At 42.1% G+C, this 20,919-nt stretch overlaps 1 protein-coding gene across 2 annotated transcripts in view; it reads left to right on the top strand.

Annotated features, from left to right (window-relative positions):
- The first annotated feature begins 4,507 nt into the window (after positions 1 to 4,507).
- BMPR1A (bone morphogenetic protein receptor type 1A) overlaps positions 4,508 to 20,919 on the top strand; it is a 108,334-nt gene continuing 91,922 nt past the window's right edge. For both annotated transcript variants that reach the window (XM_053309496.1, XM_053309495.1), the window contains exon 1: positions 4,508 to 5,336. The gene's annotated coding sequence lies outside the window, so the exon portion shown is untranslated. The remainder of the gene's footprint in view (positions 5,337 to 20,919) is intronic.

The following is a 20,919-nucleotide window of genomic DNA, read 5'->3' as shown; positions in this document are numbered from 1 at the left end:
ATGTGTGGTATGAGGTTAATGTTTTTAACGCCAAGAATTCATACACATAGGAGCTGTTTGATCCTTATAACTGTGGTGCTTAAAAATATAACATCATCTATTATAGCATATACCTATTTCTGTTCCAGTTTTCCTCCATGCAAGAAATCTGTGAACCAATCCTCAATGACATGAAGAGTGTAAAAACTGCCAGAATTTCCCATCATTCCCTTCTTAGAAAAAGCCTGGCGCTAAACTGATAATTAAACATTCTGCTTGTGTAGTTGCACTAGATGTCTGCTAATGTTGTACATAGAAATGTACATAATCCATGGTAGCAATGGTGTTGCATAGTGGGCAAGAAGTGTGAGCTGTAAGCCAAAAAGGCCCCACTTCAAATCTCATGTCATCCATGAGTTCACACCACTTTTTGCTCCTCCCACCACCTGCAGTACAGGGATAATAATACAGATACTTAATTTACAATGTTAATTTATTTCTTTAAAACAGTTATACCCCACCAAATATAATAAACCTAGAAATAGTGAAAGTTTACTGATGTAATGTGTATGAACCGAAGCATGTTGAATACTCTACATTCAACACTTTATTCAAATACTAGATATTAGTATGGCTATCAAGGCCTCAGCTATTAACTCCCATTCTAGAGCAGCAGCTGTAAAGTGAAGTGTGAATTATTTCTAGTAGTCGACTTCCGATGCTGGAGTGGGACTGGATTGTTCACAATGCACACCAGTGTTTTCCACAGAATTCTCTTAGGAGGCCAGCTGCCAATTTGAAGTGCCTTCAGTACTATTCCCCATCAGTGATCCTTTAAGAACTGCTTGACTAAGAGGGCACTCTGCCATCAGAAACTGCTACTATATTGTGAGCATTTTAGTCAATTGCATGAGAAAAGAGAAAATATATTTGTGCAATATAAGATTGCCTTTATACCTTCATATAAAAAACTTTAATATACAAAGATGTAGATGCACAGCAAAACCAATTATTAATCAATCTCTCAGAGTATTTTTAAAAAATGAACAGTGCAACTAATTTTCTTATTTTCTTGCAAAACCTCTCCTTCACTTTTCTAATGCTGACTGCAGCATATTAATATCAGAGACTGACAAATATATCTCTCTTTTTAAACCAGGTATAACAGAGGTGGGGGAACAAAGTATAGTGGTATTTCATAGGGCATAAGCCAGGGAAATTGGGTTTAAAAAATTATTATGCTTTACAGAATTGCCATGTTCTGGAAAAATGTTGCTTTTTAATGAAAGTATCATTCCCAAAAACTAAAGGTAAACTGGCAACCCTCATTCATAGCCAGTTTCTATTATTTGTTTATTTGTTACATTTATATCCCACTCTTCCTCCAAGGAGCCCAGAACTACATATTTAAGCTTCTCCTCACAACAACCCTGTGAAGTAGGTTAGGCTGAGAGAAAAGTGACTGGCCCAGAGTCACCCAGCAAGTCTCATGATTGAATGGGGATTTGAACTCGGGTCTCCCTGGCCCTAGTCCAGCACTCTAACCACTACACCATGCTGGCAGTTCTCAAAAGTCACCCCCCGCACACACACACCTACCCAATGCAACAACAATTGCTTTTGGTCTTAATTCATCTGCCATCTCAGCACTGCAGATTTTCTGATTACCATCCCCGTGTACTTTCTGAGGAGATTCAGAAAATCCATTTTTAAAGTCAATATAGAACTATATAACTTGGTACTTCAACTCAGCTTCAACTTGGTACTTCAATTCTTCCTCCACCACAGATTCAAAAGTTGAAATATTTAAATAGCCTGTGCCTTGAACCTGTCCCACTACCTGGAACAAGTGGGAAGCTTTTTTCTCCTTCTCCATTCTAGAAACCTAAAATGCAAAACAGGGCTTATCTGAAACAGTTTCAGATAGCATTCTCTGAGCAAGCCACATTTCTCAAGTGAGCAAAAATACATGTATTAATAAGTACACAAGATATGGAACAGGATGTGTTTCAGCAAATACAAAGCTAGGCAATTGGGATGTTGCTTCTCCCCCTGGCAAAGTGGAGATCTGCAGGGGGAAAGTACATATCTATGCACACTTAACCTTCCCCCTGCCCACAGTTTCCCCATTGGAAGGATGTGAAAAAATGTGGCTGGAGGGAAAAAAAACCCTGAGGGAAAGTTGGTAAGGGAAACTTTCCTTCAGTTTTGCCAAGGCAACACCAGGGAAACTTTCCTTGTTTTGTCAAGGAAAAACAGACAGGGCTGTTATAATGTACCTGCATGCACACGCGCGCACACACACACCGCAGACAAGAAATGCTTTCTCCCTGCAAAGTCCCTCCCCCCCAGCTGTTATTCATGCCATGCATGTGCTGCAGGATGGCCATATATATGTTTGAAGAAAAGGAGAAAGGTGGAGGGAGAGTAAGGATGGGAGGAGAACTGGTCTTGTGGTAAAAAGGGAAAGTGCCATCAAGTCGGTGTCGACTCCTGGCAACCACAGAGTTGTCTTTGATAGAATACAGGAGGGGTTTACCATTGCCATCTACTGCACAGTATGAGATGATGCCTTTCAGCATCTTCCTATACTGCTCCTGCCCGATATGGGTGTTTCCCATAGTCTGGGAAATGTACCAGCGGGGATTCAAACCAACAACCTCTTGCTCCCTAGGCAAGTTACTTCCCAGCTGCGCTATAAGGTGGCTTTTGGTCTTGTGGTAGCAAGCATGAATTGTCCCCTTTGCTAAGCAGGGCCACACCTTGGGTTTGCATTTGAATGGGAGACATATGAGCTCTGTAAGATATTCCCCTCAGGGGATGGGGCCACTCTGGGAAGAGCCAAGTTCACTCCCCAGCATCTCCAAGATAGGGCTGAGAGAGACTCCTGCCTGCAACCTTGAAGAAGCTGCTGCCAGTCTGTGTAGACAATACTAGCTGGACCAATGGTCTGACTTGGTAGAAGGCAGCTTCTTATGTTCCAATGATAGATATGGTTAGGTAAACAAAAATAAATTATGTGTGTCCTCAAGTGGTGCAGCAGGGGAATTCTTGACTAACAAACATGAGGTTGCCGGTTCGAATCCCTGCTGGTAAGTTCCCCAGACTTTCCGATATAGACTATGGGAAACACCTATGTTGGGCAGCAGCAATATAGGAAGATGCTGAAAGGCATCATCTCATACCTGTGCGGGAGGAGGCAACGATAAACCCCTCCTGTATTCTACCAAAGACAACCACAGGGCTCTGTAGGCACCAGGAGTTGAAATCGACTTGCTGGCACACTTTACCTTTACCATGGTCTGAAATGGTTGAAGATGCTCAAGAAATGTCACCTTTTCACATGAGAATTATTTATTCTATAGAAGCTGCTCTAGTAAAACCATGTAATAAACCTTCCTAAAATGAGACTGAAATTTTGAACCTCTGAAAGCATAACAGTTTGTTCAGCATAATTGGCTTGATCCATGGCCGAGGAATCGGCCCGCTGCATATTTGAAGGTGGAATGTTTTCTGGATACAGTTCAAAGTGTTGCTTTTGATTGATAAAGCCCTTAATAGCACAAAGTTGAAACAGTGCAGAGACCACCATTGTACCACCATGAACCTGCTCCAGTCTTAACTGTATTGTTCTGTGCACCAAGCTGGAATACCAACGTGACTTAAAGAGATATTTTTGGTGGCTACCTAATGTAGAACTCTTTTTGTCCAGAGGTCCTTTCATTACAATCTTTGGGCTGGCACTCAACAGCCAGCTTCTGCAAGTGTAAGAAAGCTTTATTTATTTATTTGACATATTTTGTATACCACCCAAAACGCAAGTCTCTGTGCTTACTTATTTGTATTGCAGGTGTGTTTTATTTTTAAACTCTTGTTACCCTGAGGTAATGGGTGGGATATAAACTGAACACATTAAATAAAATGTTGTAGAAAAGGGAGGTGTAGCTTGCTTGCTCCTTTTGTTGTTGTTGTTGCTTTGTATGACCAGAAACTTCGCCAACAAGCAAACGCGCCAACTCTTTTGCATGGTCTGTAGGAATGCAAAATCCTTCTCATGGTTTGCTGCGACAAGACAGACAGTACAAAGGGCGACCCAAGTTATAGGAGCAGCATGTATTATACAGCACTCTCTCTGCACGGCGTATATTTGGAAAAGCCTCCCAGTGTATTTCTCCTGGGGCTCCCAATGAAGAGGCTCCTAATGTTTCCCTGAGCAGAATAGGAGCATTCACGTAGTATATACACTGTATATAGAAAGCGCTATACTATATAAAGGACAGCGCGATTACTGCGGCCACACTTCGTAGACCTTGTTAGACAAGACAGTTTTTGAACTGGGAATAGCCAAAAAAAGTAAAACGGAAAAGAGTCAAGGAGAGGCGGTGGTGATCCAGGCCGCTCCAAGTATCACCCCAGGGAAGTTCCTCCTCTCCGCACCTGGGTGAGGGGGAAGGGAAAGAAAACTTCCCTCCGTGCCCCAACGAAGGAGATGGCGGAGGAATGCTTCAGCACTTTCCCAACGGCGCCTCAAGCCCTTCGGCAATTTCCGCCGCGCGTTCGGCTTTTAATGAGCCCAGCCGCCGTGTTCCTCGCTAGAAGTGCCGTGCCGACTCTGAGTAGAGTTTGTCTGTCCAGGGGGTTAGTCGTGCTAGAGAGAAAAGGCAAAAAAGGAGGAACAGCCTGAGAGAAGCGTGGAAGCGAATCCCTTCGCGAGCCCAGCAATTCCCGTCGAATAGAAGGAAGGACACCGGGGTGGGGGTGGGATCAGGATCTCGCTGGTGTGCGAACTTCGCAGTGCCTGAGCCGACTATAGTAGCGGAGGCGTCTGGATCTCTTTTGCGCGTGAGCTCTGGCGGCGGCCTCCTATTGGACACTCCTCCGCCTCTCTTCTGCCCGCCTCTCCCGCTCCGTGGCGGGGGGGCTTCTCGTATTAACTACTACAGGGTGCAGTGATTGGGATAACCCGCACGCTCGTTCTCGGCTGCCCCCCTCGCCCCCGCGGCCTGTGCGCGCTCACACACTTCTGAGGGGACGACTGAGCCAGGCGTCGAGTGAGCGAAGGCGGCAGTGGTGGCGAGGCCTGCGCTGTCTGGGCAGCTCCGTCTCCCTTTCATCGCTTCCCCCTTCCCCTCATTCTTCTTCGCGGGTCCTGCTTGTCCTGGCACAGCCGCGTCGTGTGGAGGCCGAGAAACGCCGCTCGCAGGGCCGGAGCCAGGAGTCTTTCCGAGTCCGACCTTTCTCACGAAGCCGTTCATCCCCCTCGGGGTGTTTTTGGTTTTTTGTTGTTTTTTTAAAAATCACAAACCCCCATACACCGCGGCGCGCACACAAAGGAGAATGACGAGTCCCCGCCACGGGTAAGGAGGAGCGAGGGAGGGAGGGTAGGTAGGTAAGAAGCCATGAAGGCGAGTAAATGGCGGCAGGAAGGTTTGGGTCCTTCGCTTTTGTTTACGGTCTCCTTTTAAAAAAATAAAAATTCCGTCTCTTTCGTTCTCCCGTCTTCTTTTCCCTGGTTCCCGGGGGAGGCTCTGCCCCCCTCACCCACCCACCCCCCCGGCTCCAAACAGGGCAGATGAGGCCTTGCTGATGACATTAATTAAAAGCACATCTTCTTCCCTCAATTAAGTGAGGAGGAAATTAAGGCTGCAATCCGAATGCACCCTGGAGAATGAGGCCCATTCAGCTCGGTGGGACTGGCTTCCCAGTCAACATGTATAGGCTCGGGATGGTCCATGCTTTTGTTGAAGGGTGAGGGAAGTGAAATCGGCCATTCCCAGAGCTCTTGGTGTTGCCTGAAAATCAGTACACAACACCCGTATACAGTTACCAGTTCCCACCACCCGCCTCCTGTTTTATGCCTTTTGCTGTTCCAAACTTAAAACAAACAATTCGGCCAGAATATATATATATATATATATATATATATATATATATATATATATATATATATATGTTTTGGCTAGTGCAATTGAAATAGTTAACAATAGACTATTCCATTTACAGTGTTACTCTGCTTCCCTTGCTACTTTAGGAGATGTATCCTGGAGGAGTCAGGGAGAGTCTGGGGTCGGTCCTTTCAAAATTACTAGTAGGAGCCCTAACTGTGATAAACTACACTTTCTCATCTATTTCTCTTAAATCCTGATGTCACTTCTGTACTTGCTTGTCTTTCTTGGAATAAGGTGCTACTTACACAGAGGAGGAGCCCTTAATTTGTAGTGGTACTTCTTAATTAACAACTATTTCATATCCTTTCTACTACACCCACCAAAGTAAACAATAAATGTTAAAGGAGCTGATAGCTGCCATAATTAGAAACATTCATCAAGCTTAGGTATTATGTGCAGAGTGTGCTACTTTTCTGCAGCATATCTAATATGAAAAGGATTGGGCAATTCAGTAGTAGTTACAGTTGATCCTAGCACATCTGACTTGGAAATAAAACCAGGGACTTGTTTCCAATAAATGTGTTGAAGAGTCTTTAAATTTTAAAAAAGTACTAAAATGAGGCCAAGCGTCCCTGGAAATGTTAGGTTTTGCTATTTGAACATCGTTTTTCAATCCTGAATTCTTCAGTCAGGTTTTTAGAAGTAATTATCTTTAACGATGTGAGGTTTATTTCTGATTAGCTGTATGTTGCATGATGAAAATTAAATAAGCCTGTTTAATTCAGTATATTGTATGTATTAACTGTGTAAAAGACATTGTGTGGTAACTCATTTCCATAAAAGGAAAGTTGTCTGGTAAAAGGAAAAAATTAGGTGATAGTGCTCTTGTGGATTATATTGTACATTAGTACTGTGTGTGTTAGTCAGTGTTAAAATGTGTTGGTGACCAGAATGTGACATGGGTTCAAAAGTGGTCCAGGAAACGAGGGTTATGGTAAACCTGGACAGCAGCAGAAGGGCTCTTATGCCCAGCTATTGCATTGAGTCGGGTGTGTTCTGATGTCTCCCCCCTCTAGTGCCATCCTTTTGCTTGATCCTCAGCTTAGCAGATTGCAGGGGGAAATCACTTCAGCCCAAAGGTTGTTGTAGTGTGCACTGGATTGGCACAGCTTTGTATTTGGACTTGACTTGTAGATCTCTTGCCAGAATTGGATAACTGTTGCTGTTGCTAGCCTTTTTGATTTAGCCTTCTAGATCTTCATGAGAAGATCATTCTTACCAGTTTGTAAGTAAGATTTATGAGATGTTTAACAGGTGTATATTCTGTTCCAAATACATGACTTGACTTGCAAATGGTTGCATTGTAGTCTAGAAACCATGAACAGTCACCAAACCAAAAGTACTGATTCTGTACCCATTTTATGTAGGATTTAGGAATCCATTTGAATTTTAGAAGAAATCAAATACATTTGTTAAACTTGAGCCTTACAGTTCTCAAAATGTAACAATTCTAACTCAAAGTAAACAAAAGAAACCCACCAGAAGTACAAAATAAGATTGAATTTTGTTGGATTAATTAGGGTGTGTGTGTGTGTGTGTGTGTGTGTGTGTGTTTGTGGTTTGAATTCACATTTTGACTGTAATGCACACATCTTTTAAGAGTATCCATATATATTGCAGTCTTTCACACTTGACTGAAAATGTCAGGTTGATTTGAATGGAGTTTACCTCTCAGTGTTTTAGGGACATAGTTGTGAGCAGGAGCGTAACTACTATTAGGCAAGGGGAGGCGGCTGCCTGGGGGCCCCCACGCCTTGAGGGGCCCCCCAGAGGCAAGTCACATGTGAAGTGAGTGTGTGTGTATCAGCGAGGGGCCCATCTTAAAATTTTGTCTCTGGGCCCACTCCAGCCTCGTTACGCCCCTGGTTGTGAGATTACCTCAGGATAAGTAGTTTGAATATAGCAGACTGATTCCTTGACATTAAATGCAGTGTTTAGGATTGCTGTGTTCTACATCTCATTCCTGCAGGAACTGTGTCAAATTATTTTGAACTGTGGAAATACACACAGTTGATACAGTATCTCCTGAATGTTAAGTCAGAAGCATTTGGATCACTGTGTTCATCTGAGATGTAAAAATCTGCACCCCATTGCCTTGGCTGATGATTCCTGTGACTGGGTATGTGTGAAAACATTGTGTGGATGGCTGAATACGTATGAACTCCTCTCCTCTTGATGGAGCAGCAATCTCGTATATAGGGCAGAAATATGCAATTGCCCTGGAGCAACTCATGTATGAGCCAGTTGCACAACAGGTTCACACCTGTATCTTATTCCTGAGAATCACTGACCAAAAACCTCAGAAGCCTTGAATTGGCCTGTGAATTAGCTCTTGTATTTATGTCCATTTGTGATCATGAAATTAGTGTTGTTATATATGATACTGATATAAGAAGATGTAACTTTCTTAATCCGGAAAAACGTTCACATTTTTACAGTAGCTTTCACATTCTGGACTTTAGGAAGTAATTAAAAAAATATAACATAACATTAATTTAAAAATATATATTAAGAGTTTTGAAAAAGGAACAAACTAAAGAGATCTTACAAGATTTCACAAGCTTGTGAAGGATGTTCTTTATAATAGTGTTAGGCTTAGATTGCAAATTCTAAAGTTGCAGTTGTGATAAAGGTCCTTTTCAGATTGATAAACGTTGAGCAAATCATGTTTAGTGAAACAAGGTTAAAAATATCTTCTCCTTAACAAAAAGATTAAGTGACTGTTTTTGAAGGCTACCACCAAGATTACATAGATTGCAGAACAAGGGGTTTTAAGTAGCAGAAAGATAGGTTTTAGTTAATAAATAACTGATATAACTTTAAGAGACCAACTAGAACAAGTTGCCTAAAATAGTTTAGGAATCTCCTTCATGAGAAACTGGGCAACCATGAAGCTATATTTGTTGTGCCCCACCAGATTAGGTGCTAGATGTTCCAGCTTTTTAAATTTTAGTTTAATCTTAATCTTTAGTTTAGTTTAAGTATTTCAGAATCTTACCTGGACTCTGGAAATGTTTGATTTCAGCAGGACTAACTAAAGCTTGAATTGGATCCTTCACTTAGCTTTAAAATAAATAAGTCAGTCAGTCAGTCGTCAGTCAGTTTATTGTTAGAGTAAAAAGCTTCAATTGTGTTTGGTTTTTTGCCTCAGTGTTTTAAAGTGTGCTCTCTTTCTACTGTTCAATAAATATCAGATCCATTAATGCATACAGTAAATTACAGCTATGCAGTCTGCCACTTGATGTAGGCAGGTACCAATTCTTCTCTAGTGAGCAAGTTGCCTCTGTGGAGTATGTGCATGACAAATTGCATTTGCCCCTTCCATCACTTTGCAGATGCCTGTGCTGGCTGTTTCAAGCTATGAGAGGTGGCCCCTGGATTGATGATCTTGATGCATTGCCTTAACCTTTATGCCTTTCTACCTATACTGCCAAAACAGCAAGTCCAGTCTAAACATCAAGTTACAATGCGTAGTAGTGAATTACCAACCACACTGAAATATAAGTTGCATGCTGTCAATTTTTTACAGCATATCACTTGGACATTCTAGCTTCTGAAGGCATATCCAGATGACCAGTTTAGAGAATGCCCTATCATATTTCAGCCTGTGCAGAAGACTTCATTCAAAGACAAAAGTACACTATCCATTTGGAATGCTTTAGCCTTCTTGCTGTTAAGAGCTGCATGTGAAGTGTCCTCCCGTTAGCAGCATGCGGAGCTGCCTTGTATAGAGTCAGACCATTGGTCCATCTAGCTTAGTATTGTCTATACAGACTGGCAACGGCTTCTCCAAGGTTGCAGGCAGAAGTCTTTCTCAACCCTATCTTGGAGATGACAGGGAGGGAACTTGGAACCTTTTGCATGCAAGCATGCAGATATTCTTCCCAGAGCAGCCCCATTCCCTAAGGCAGGGCTGCTCAGCTTTGGCCCTCCTGCAGATGTTGGCCTACAATTCCCATAATCCCTGGCTATGGGTCACTGTGGCTGGGGATTATGGGAATTGAAGTCCAAAAACAGCTGGGGGACCAAAGTTGAGCAGGCCTGCCCTAAGGGGAATAATTTACAGTGCTCACATGTCTCCCATTCAAATGCAAACCAGGGCAGAACCTGCTTAGCAAAGGGGACAATTCATGCTTGCTACCACAAGACCAGCTCTCTCTTTAGGAGAGGGGAAACATTCAGTCTCCAAAAGGGGGAGGACAAGGAGTTGAAGCAGTCTAACTTCACCAAAATCATGAGAATCCTTTTGTTGTTTTCACAGCGGCAGTGAATCCCTCTAAAGCAGCGGGGGCGGGGGAGAGAACTTAAAGCCATGAGGCTGGTTGTGGTCCTCTCTTGGTCTAGTTGCAACACCATGAGGGAATTAGAAACATCAGTTGTTCATGGCCCTTTCCCACTTTTTTGTGTGAACATTTAAGGTCCACCTAAGCCCACTAGGAGTGGAAGTGGGTTTGAGTGAACACCTGAACCACTCCATCTACATTATTCTTGCTTTTCCTAGCTTCTGAAGTCCATAGTGGAGTTACTACTGTTTTCTACCAGCCTTTTGCAGTCAGCCATCAAATTGCATGGATCAAAGTGAATGTGAATTGTACATCATTTGTACACTGCCTAGGGATGGTTATGTGAAGCAGTAGAAAAATATAATAGACAAATAAGTTGCTAGTAGAGTAAAAGCTTTGCGGTGCTATAAGGTGAGGAAAAGTCAAGAGATGCGGTGCTATAAGGTGAGGAAGAGTCAAGAGAAGGGAAGGACAGAAATGGCAAAATAAAGGCTATAGGAAGAAGGGGGAAACTGAAAAGGGCGGGGTGCATAGAATCCTGTGTCAGAGAAGGTCTGGAGAGTAAGAGAAAAGAGTGCAGAGAGGCCTGTGGTGATACAGAGAGAAAAGGGTAAAACTGTGCAGAGACTCTGTGAGGTGAGGGAAGAGGAGGTTTTTTAGATATGGCAGATAAACTTGTAGGATAAGGAAAGAAGGGGGGAAATGATGATGGAAGTGTAGAGATTTGACATCTCTTCACAGGCGGGTGGGGGGTGGAGCCTGCATTAATGGTAACAGTTGTGTTTTTTTCTGCAGTTAATAGACTGTTGTGGCCCTATTGAGTTAGTAAAAAACAAAAAATTCTGCAGTTGATATACTGTTGTGGCCCTATTCTGTTAGTAAAAATAAAAAAACTAATTGTCATATTTGGGTTGTGTCGTCAGAGCTACGCCACACATTGAAATTTGCCCCTAGGTTTTTTTTTTTTTTTAACATTTTATATTCCGCTCTTCTTCCAAGGAGCCCAGAGCAGTGTACTACATACTTAGGTTTCTCCTCACAACAACCCTGTGAAGTAGGTTAGGCTGAGAGAGAAGTGACTGGCCCAGAGTCACCCAGCAAGTATTTGGCTGAATGGGGATTTGAACTCGGGTCTCCCCGGTCCTAGTCCAGCACTCTAGCTGCTGCACCGTGCTGGCTCTCTTTTAAGTGGTGGTGAAAAAAGTGGCATTGGGCTTCTCTGTAGGGGTGTGTCCGAACTGGTCTGGAGGCCATTCTAAAGGCCTCCGAACTGTCCGGACCGGTTCGGACCTGGCCGGTCCGGGTCCGAGTGGGGGGGTCTTCCTTTAAGGGCGGGGAGGGCTTACTTACCCCTCCCGCCTCTTTGCCCCCTCCAGCGCCCGTATTTTACTGTGTAATTGGGGCGCTGGAAACCAGCCGCCCCCCCCCCCGCGAGCGGATTAGGGCCAAAAGTAAACTACTGCCACCGTCGCCCGCTCTCCCTCCCTCCCAGCCGCCCGCCCGAGTCCTCATCACATGTTTTTCTAAAAAAGAGGGGAGCTTGCGAACAGAGCTCCTCTCTCGGCAAAGTCTCGGTTCCAACTGGGGCCTTGGGCGCGCACGCGCCGCAAAGGACAACTGGGAGTTCCGCCGGAGGCCCAGTCAACCCGCCGGCAGGGGAAGAGGCCGGGTAGACCGGGCCTCCGGCGATTGGAGGCCCAGTCTACCCGGCCTCTTCCCGGCGGGTAGACCGGGCCTCCAGCGGAACTCCCAGTCGTCCTTTGCAGTGCCCGCGCACCCAAGGCCCCAGTTAGAACCGAGACTTTGCCGAGAGAGGAGCTCTGTTCGCAAGCTCCCCTCTTTTTTGGAAAAACATGTGGTGAGGACTTGGGCGGGCGGCTGGGAGGGAGGGAGAGCGGGCGACGGCGGCAGTAGTTTACTTTTGGCCCTAATCCGCTCACGGGGGGGGTGCGGCGGGGGCGGCTGGTTTCCAGCGCCCCAATTACACAGTAAAATACGGGCGCTGGAGGGGGCAAAGAGGGAGGAGGGGTAAGTAAGCCCTCCCCGCCCTAAAAGAAAGGCCCCCCTTCGGTGCTGGTCCGGACTGCTCCAGACCAGGCACATCCCTACTTCTCTGTACTTTGTCCTGTGGCTGTTCATTTTTAGTTTCAGTTCTCTCTTTGCATTTTGAGTACTTGTGCATGGATGACAACAGGCATGGGTGAGGGCCCAGCGGGAGTTCTCACTTGTCATCTGTGGAGTCATATGTACTGTCCAGTAGATGACTTTAACAGTTGTAAACCTATGTGAAACAGAAAAACTTCCTTCAGGGAAAAACATCTGTATCCCTATACAGAAGCAACAACTACACAGTTGTGTTATAAACAGATGGTCTAGAAAAAATTCTCAAGGAGATGTGTGCAGCTTGCACCGGGACTTCTGAGATACATATTTGGAGATGCATTTTTTAATGTGTGACACACTTCCTGTGGCTTATAACAGTGACATTAGATGAGCCAGAATGTGTGAAAACAAGGGTGTGTGTGTGTGTATCGGTTTGAAAATTAGCAATGCTCAGGAATGGAAAGTTACATATTAAGTGTCTACAAGAGCAAGATCAGTATTTATTTATTATATTTCTTTACCGCCTGATATGTACATCTCTAGTCGGTGCTGACTTCTTGATATTGACTTCTTGATAAATATTTAATAGATTGAGCTTTGGTTTAGAAGCCTCTCCTGTGGTAGATGCAAAGCTTAGAAGTCTGGCCATCACATGTGGTTTGATAAATCTATACTCTTTTCTAAAAGGTCTCTATGATTTTGCTGTTATTTATAGGATAGTTGTACCTTGCAAATACGTTAGGAAACCACATTTAATTTTGCTAACACTCCTGCTTACATATACCTTTTGTAAGCATCCGTCAACACCTACAGACTATTCTTACACACTACAGGCTGGATGAATGTTTGTTCCTCCTCCATCGGCCGCTTGTCTAGAATGATACTATTGGATTGCTTTGACATGGCCATTTTAGTATGTATCGTGATGTTCCAGGATTATACTTGTATTCCAGGAGGAGGATATTCTGTTGCATACAGAGATGTGTTGCACAGTTCTAGAATCTTAGCTCCAAAAAAGTAAAAGCTTGATCCCATAACACATGTTTACTATCAAGTGATCGTTTTCACACTACGAATATTAGCACAAGTGTTTGCAGTTGAGGAAACAATACTTTTTTGAAATTTAAAGTACAAACCATACAACTAAACTGCAAACACTTGTGTCTATTAACAGGACTGTTCGCAAATATCGGTGAATACAGAATAGAATATATTGAGTTCCAAGCAGAAATTTAAGAATTCCCAGAAGTGCTAAAGTATTTCATAACGTATAGTAATATGCATGTGATCATTAATGTGGCATATAATAAAAGCAGCAGCACGTCTCCTCTGAAGTCTAGACTGTGATTTGTAATCTCTCCCACAGTGTGCCAGCTAAGTCTTTCAGCCAAACTGTAATTGAATAGGATTATGAAATGCTTTCTGCAAAAAATATCAGTACAAGTTTTTTAGTATCCATTTCAGGGTGGATTTATTTAAATCACTAAGGGTGGGGGACTGGTTTAAATTTATTTAAATAAAGTTTCCAGTGTTCTCATTCATATATTTTTCTGAACAAGCAAGCATACTAATTGGTTGCTATAACAAAATACATCAGTTTGCAACTAAATAGAATATTTGTTTTACCCAAGTCAAGCAGCCTACATACCTTTTGCACTACAGAACCTATTTGCTTGGAGACAGGGGAGTGATCATAAAATGTCAGGATACTTTTTTAAGGACAATAAGCTAGAACACTTTCTTGAATACTAAGTATCTAGAACTTTCCAGAGGCAATGGCTGATCCCAGGATGTGAGGACACATGATGCAATTATTTTGGTGAAACAAATTTAAGTCTGGGTATGGTCAGTACCTGAATGAGGAATCATCTGGGAGATCTGTGTATGCTGCTTCAAGTATTGCCATGAAAGAAAGATGGGATAGAAATGTAATAAATACCTACAAGACAGAACAGTGGCTGGTCCGTGTGATGGAAAGTAGACTTGGTTCAGACATAATGCAAAAACATGGTTTAAAGATGCTTGTCTACTTTTGTTTCATATCTACACAGGATTCAGCTTCATCAGGTCATAAGTTCACTCTCATTGCCATGGTTCAGCAGCCTTGAAATGCAGTGGCTCTGTGGCTTCTCAGTGACATGTGAATTCAAACATAACACAAAGCTCTGTTACATAGGAAGCTGTCATATACTGAGTCAGATCCTTGGTCCATCTAGCTCAGTATTGTCTACACAGATTGGCAGCAGCTTCTCCAAGGCTGCAGGCAGGAATCTCTCTCAGCCCTATCTTGGAGAAGCCAGGGAAGGAACTTGAAACCTTCTGCTCTTCCTAGAGCGGCTCCGTCCCCTAAAGGGAATGTCTTACAGTGCTCACACCTCAAGTCTCCCATTCATTTGCAACCAAGGCAGACCCTGCTTAGCTAAGGGGACAAGTCATGCTTTCTACCACAAGAACAACACTCCTCTCCATTAGCACTGTGTGGTTTGTAAAACAACTTCAGATAATAGTTTGAGATCCTTGTGTATCTATTAAAAGGCTTTGAGTTCAGTGATGCTAACAAACAATGGTTTTATGTTCTGTCTGAACCCAGCCAATATCTTTGTCCTTTATTGGTTTAAATATTCATTTATTTCACAGTAATACAATATATGAGAACCACAGTCTAATTCAGGGCTGCTCAACTTTGGCCCTCCTGCAGGTGTTGTCCTACAACTCCCATAATCCTTGGCTATTGGCCACTGTGGCTGGGAATTATGGGAGTTGTAGTCCAAAAACAGCTGGGGGGCCTAAGTTGAGCAGGCCTGGTCTAATTTATACTAATCAACTTTAAAAGTCCAATAGAATCCTAGTTGTATATCTTGGTTTGTTCACAAACCAACTAGCTAGGATGTGTCTGATTCGGGTGCAGTAGCAAATATTAAGGATGTTCCCATGAGCAGCCTAATGCAGGCTAGAACAGCCCAGCCTAGATTAGGCTGCTCGTGTGCAGTGCCAGGATCCATGCAGATCCCAGCGTTGCCTGCTTGCCTAACCCCACTCTGAAGCCCGGCCCTTAGCCAAGCTTGAGGGCACAGGCACACCCTTAACCCTAGCCTTGGGATTCTGTGTGTAGAGCACCCATCTCAAGAGGGTATCCCATACTGCCCTCGCCACATGATGTATTAGAACCCTGCATTCCCCACCTGCCCTCTGCCCCAGTATTGGTTGTGAGCAGGGTGGAACTGATTTAAATCAAATCGATTTAAATCACTAGTCAGTAAGATTAGATTTAAATCATGGTTGGTTTGTTTTTACCAAAAGACTCATTTTTGCTGGTATAATCTTAATATTTACAACCAGATGAAGGTTTCATTTTTGGTTCTCTTCTAGATAGAGAAACCTCTGGAAGAGCATGACATTGTGAATGGATTAATAGAATTCATTTACCAAAAAATTTAAACATTGCATATATAGAGCCTCATGCTACATTATTAAAAACTAATTTCATGATGAATAACCTTTGGACTATAATAGAAAACTATCTTTAGATAGATTTTTCCCCTCAAAAAGCATTTTGAGCCATTAAGCCATTTCTTTGAAGGGTGGTATAGAAATCAAATTATTATTATTATTATTATTATTATTATTATTATTATTATTATTATTATTATTTTATTATATTATTAATTTTTATTTGAAAAATCTGATTTAAATAAAAAAAATTATTTTTTTAAAAACATTGATTTTTATCCACTCTGGTTGCAAGAATGACCTTATTGTTTTTAAAACAAAGATTAAATGTTGAAAATGGGTTTCCCTCACATCCAGTTAAACCATGATTTGCTGTAATGTCTGAACTCAGAGACAATGTGTTTGATAGAGGGTCATGAAATCTATTTTTAGAGAATGAGCACAGAGACTTTAACATTACCTTTGCATTAAAATCAGGATTTTTTAAAAAAACAAAACCTGAGGTTATTTTAGGGAGTACTTTACTACTACTACTACTGATTTTGTGTGTGTAATAATATTTTAAAATGTAAAGAGAATCCAGCCTGTCTTCTGTAAAGAGAGAGTGAGTGTTTGTGTAGACTTAAACTCAGACCTTGACAATTTTTCTTTGTATATGGGAGCGAGCCCCAAAGCATGACAGAATTACCAGACTTGTCTCATCTAGGTACCATGGTTAATTTTCTAGGCACCACGGCTCCCTGGAGCCTGGGATTTGTCTGCTTTAAATGAATAATTGTAGGTAAATTGGCTTTACAATGAGAAACATAATACTGAAGTTATTTGCTTTATTTTTATACTAGCCCACCCGCACAGAGCATCTGTGTGGCACTTTGGGGCTAGCTGTTTCCCCCTCCCTCTTCCTCCTGCCCCGGTCTCTCCTCTCTTCCCCTTCCGTCCGGCCCTGCGCTCTCCAGCCCTCCTCCCCTCTTGTTCCTCCCCACACACAGAGCCTCGGTTGGCTGCCAAGAAGGGCCCCGCCACTGCTGTTTTTTTCTCCCTCCTGTCCACCTGCCGTGGCTTTTCTTTCCCCCCACTCTGCCTGCCACCGCCTTTCTCTCCGCCTGACCCCGCCGCCTTTCTCTCCGCCCGACCCCACCGGAACTCTCGCAGTGTGTCGCGAGAGTTCCACTGCCAAATCCTGAACATGCACCGGCTAAGAGAATTAATTATATAGATAGATAGATAGATAGTGGTGTCTTGTTTGAAGCTCTCAAAGTAACTGTTGCCATTGTGAAGAAAATTTTAATACCATGGTGTGTGAACACCATATTAAGGCACTTGTCAAGCTCTGATTTGGTTTCTGTGTTGTCTGAAAATTCAGAATTCACAGTTATGCAGACAAATGACATAAGTGCCCAGACTGACTCCCATATTCAATAAACAACCTTCTCCTACCCAGAATGTCTCTCTGATCAACCGTTGAGGCTCCATGGAAGCTTATTTTTTGTAACTTTGCATCTACATTCTCGTTAACAGCTCTCCCCCCTTGATATACAGGATGTAATCTTAGACATCTATTTGGTGTGCTCTTCATAGGACACACTGCTTTCAGTTGATTGTTGCTCATACTTTCTTTAGTAACTTAGGTTTGGAGTGCAAACATTATTTTCAGGGCCTCTTCTTGTACTTTGTATTTTTCATTTTGAATAGTCTTGCAGACTTTTCATTCCTGGGGACACTGATGGGCATGTTTTCAAGTTTCTATCATTTCAGCACCACAATTCTTTAGGAATGCCACCACTGAAGTGCTAACACTGGCCAATATCCAGACTAAGCATCCACTGATGTATTGGGTTTTCTATTGTGCAAGGTGAGAGAGGCCCTTTTTGACCATCTCCGCTTCTACTTGCTTCTACCTGTCTCCACCCCACCCCACATTATCTCCCTCATGGAAAATTGCCCTTTGTGCATCAGAAAACCCTGGTACCTTGACAGAGGGTTAGTCTGCATGTTGATTCCTGATGGAGTAAAAAACCTACTAGATCAGTCACTTTTAATAATGTTCATGATCAAAAGGAGAAATAACCTTTTTAGGTAGAACTGTTGGTAAATTGTGCTAAAGCTTGAGGACATGCTCTGTGTGCAGAAGATCCCAAGTTTGATCTCTGGCTTCTCTAGCCAGAGGGACCAAAGTAGCAAGAACCAGTTAAAATGTCTACTTGAGACATCTGGGAACTACTACTAGTCACAATAGACCATTCTTAGCTAAGTAGACCAATGACCTGAGACTGTATAAGGCAGTTTCATAGCTTCATATTAAAAATTAATTGAATGCAAAATATACAATCTCTAAAATCATTGTTATAAATAAAAACCCCAGAAGCTGCAAATTCTTTCCTTTTAACACATCATGGGTTTGCCTGGAATGCATAAGAAATCCAATAGGAAAGGTAGATATCTAAATTCAAACAGATCAAGAAGTATCCTGAGGAATTTTCAATTTATATCTTGTTAAAGAAAACCTAAACCTTTTGGCATATTCTAGATAGGGACATGAAAACTGTATAACTTTCCCTAGTGGTCAAAGTGGGAACAGCCTCATAGAATGAGAAGGGGGCTCTAATGATCTGACAATTCATTCAGCCAAGTTTCAACCATAGCATAGAAAGCTGCTATTGGCTAGAAATTGATTTTGTTCAGGCTGTTCCACATCAAAGGGCATGCTATATTTAGAATTTTTTTGGACTACGAATTGTGAATAAATTCCCAGCAGTGCTGCCACAAACTTAGGTGGAGTCCTATTGTAGCAGACACCCTGATCCTGAAGGCTTTTGCTCTAATAGAGAATGATGATCTGTACCTACAAGCAGTCTTGTGTGTATGTATTATAGACCTTGCTGAATTGGGTGCACGAAAGGTGTTGTGTGTGTGCAGTTCTGGCTCAGGATGTCTGCATCTAGCACTTAGGTTTGTGTGGGCAGTTCCTGTTACTGGATTGAGAAGAGCATATGCAGCAACCAGTGGGAGAGTAAGGGCTGTTGGTAACAGTGCTGATCTTTGGCATGGCTTTGTGGGCTGAATCCAACTTTCTCTGCCTCATGACAGGAGAGCAAAGGTACTGGATCTTTTCTGTATTTTTGATATCACAAGACCTGAAATGTGTTTGAAGTGGTTGGTTAATGCTGTCAGTCAGTAAATGTTCTCAATATTTTATTGATCTAATTTTAGCCGCTTAATTTAACATTAAATGCATTGTCCATTTCAAACCTTCAGAGATGGTGCATTTTTGAGGCTATTAAAGTATACAACAACATGATAATTATAAAACTCATCATTCAGCCCATGCCAAAAATACCATATTTTAATCCTCAATTATTTCAAATTCCAAAAATGTTTCCAGACTTCCTCAAAAACTATTTAGCACTATATTTGCAATATGTTCATTCAAAATAATCCAACATATGATCATGATGTTCTGTAATTAAATCTTTCAGACTTATCAAATACTTTGCCACCAGCAGAACTTGAAGACTGCATTGTTTGACCCCCTTTGAATCTCTACTTCACAATATCAAAGACACAATGAAAATTTGAATACTAACAGGATTGATTCAGTTACTTATCTCTTTCTTCAAACATTTTCCTCTGTCTAGTTTTAGGATCAGCATGAATAAAAATCAGTGGCTTTAAAAATCAGATTTTTTAATCTAAATGATTTAAATTGGGTCTTTAGATTTAAATTATATTTTTTAAAAATATAAAATAAAATACTAAATTTCAAATACTTATGTAAAAAAATGCTTAAAATGCATCTCACATTTGCTACACCAACACTTCCAGTTTCCTAAAAATAAATTAATGACTATTGCACACATTGAGTTACCTAAGTCAAACATGGACATTCATTTTAGTCTCATGTAATGAAAATGGCTCTAATCTTCCCAGCAACTACCAGCCAGGGGCGTAGCTATAATTGATCGAAAGGGTTCAAAGAACACGGGCCCCCAGCTCCTGAGGGCCCTCCAGCTCCATCTCTCCCTATTTACTTTATTATCTCTCTCACTCTGGTGGGCCGCCAGAGAGAGGGATGAACACGGGCCCCCTCTCCCCCAGCTAAGCCCCTGCTACCAGCTCTTGCTTTTGGAAACTTCCGGGGTTTTGGTTTCTGTTTCTAGGCCTGTTTTCCATGTGCAAAGACATGGAAAACTGTAGGGTAGATGTTTTGTGGTGTGGCTGGGCAAAGACACAGGAGTTAAGACAGAGTCACAACATAGTAAAGGTGGTGAAGTAGAAAAATAGTGCAGGGTGGGAAGGCAGCTTTCTCTATTGCCCCACCTCTTGCTGCTGAAAAACTGTCATAGCTTCTGGACATGCCCTCTCTGGGAATATTTTGAAGAAATGCCTTCTTGGGGTAGAAAGCAAAATTTGTCAAGTTTAAGGAGTGCAGCAATGAGATGCAGGGCAGCTTGACATAGGTAATAAGTAAAGGTATTCATTACACTTTTAAAAAACAGGTATTGTATGCTGTCTTTAAAAATTACACAAAGTATACCCTCAATGGTGTAATGCTCTGTTGAGTTGTAAATTAGTGATAAGATTTTCATTATTTTTAAAGAAATATTTGAAAAAGTATCAGAGGGAAACCTGATTTAAATCAGTGATTAAATTGAGATACTGTCTTGGTAATTTAAACCCAACCTGTGACACTCCAGATGTTGCTGAACTACAACTCACATAATCCCCAGTCACAATAAGTTGTAGCTGGGGATGATGGGAATTGTAGTTCAGCAACATCTTGAGTACCACAGGCTGGGGACCCCTGACTTAAATCTATGATTTAAATTGCTTTTATTTAAATAAATCCACCCTGTATAGGATGTTTCTCTTAACTGTGCATGCAAGCAAAAGCTGCTGCCTGTTGAAAAGGAATACCTTTTTATATTACAAAGTTGAAGGAATAATATTAAATTAAAATTTAATATTGTTAAATTTCATATCATATATTTGTAATTTCAGGTAACACAGCAGAGACTAATGGTGTGTATGTATGAGTTCATGTATTTTAATCTGCCGCCTCTTTTCTGTGTTCAAGGGTGGCTCCAGAGAGGAGGCTGGGGCGGGGGAGGGCAAGCACCCCACAAACAAGTAACTCTCTCTCATGTCTCTTTCAGAAA

The sequence above is a fragment of the Hemicordylus capensis genome, chromosome 3, assembly GCF_027244095.1.
Source record: "Hemicordylus capensis ecotype Gifberg chromosome 3, rHemCap1.1.pri, whole genome shotgun sequence".
NCBI classification, from domain to species: domain Eukaryota; kingdom Metazoa; phylum Chordata; class Lepidosauria; order Squamata; family Cordylidae; genus Hemicordylus; species Hemicordylus capensis.
The sequence above is the reverse complement of the archived record's forward strand: the minus strand, read 5'-3'. Positions and strand labels throughout refer to the sequence as shown.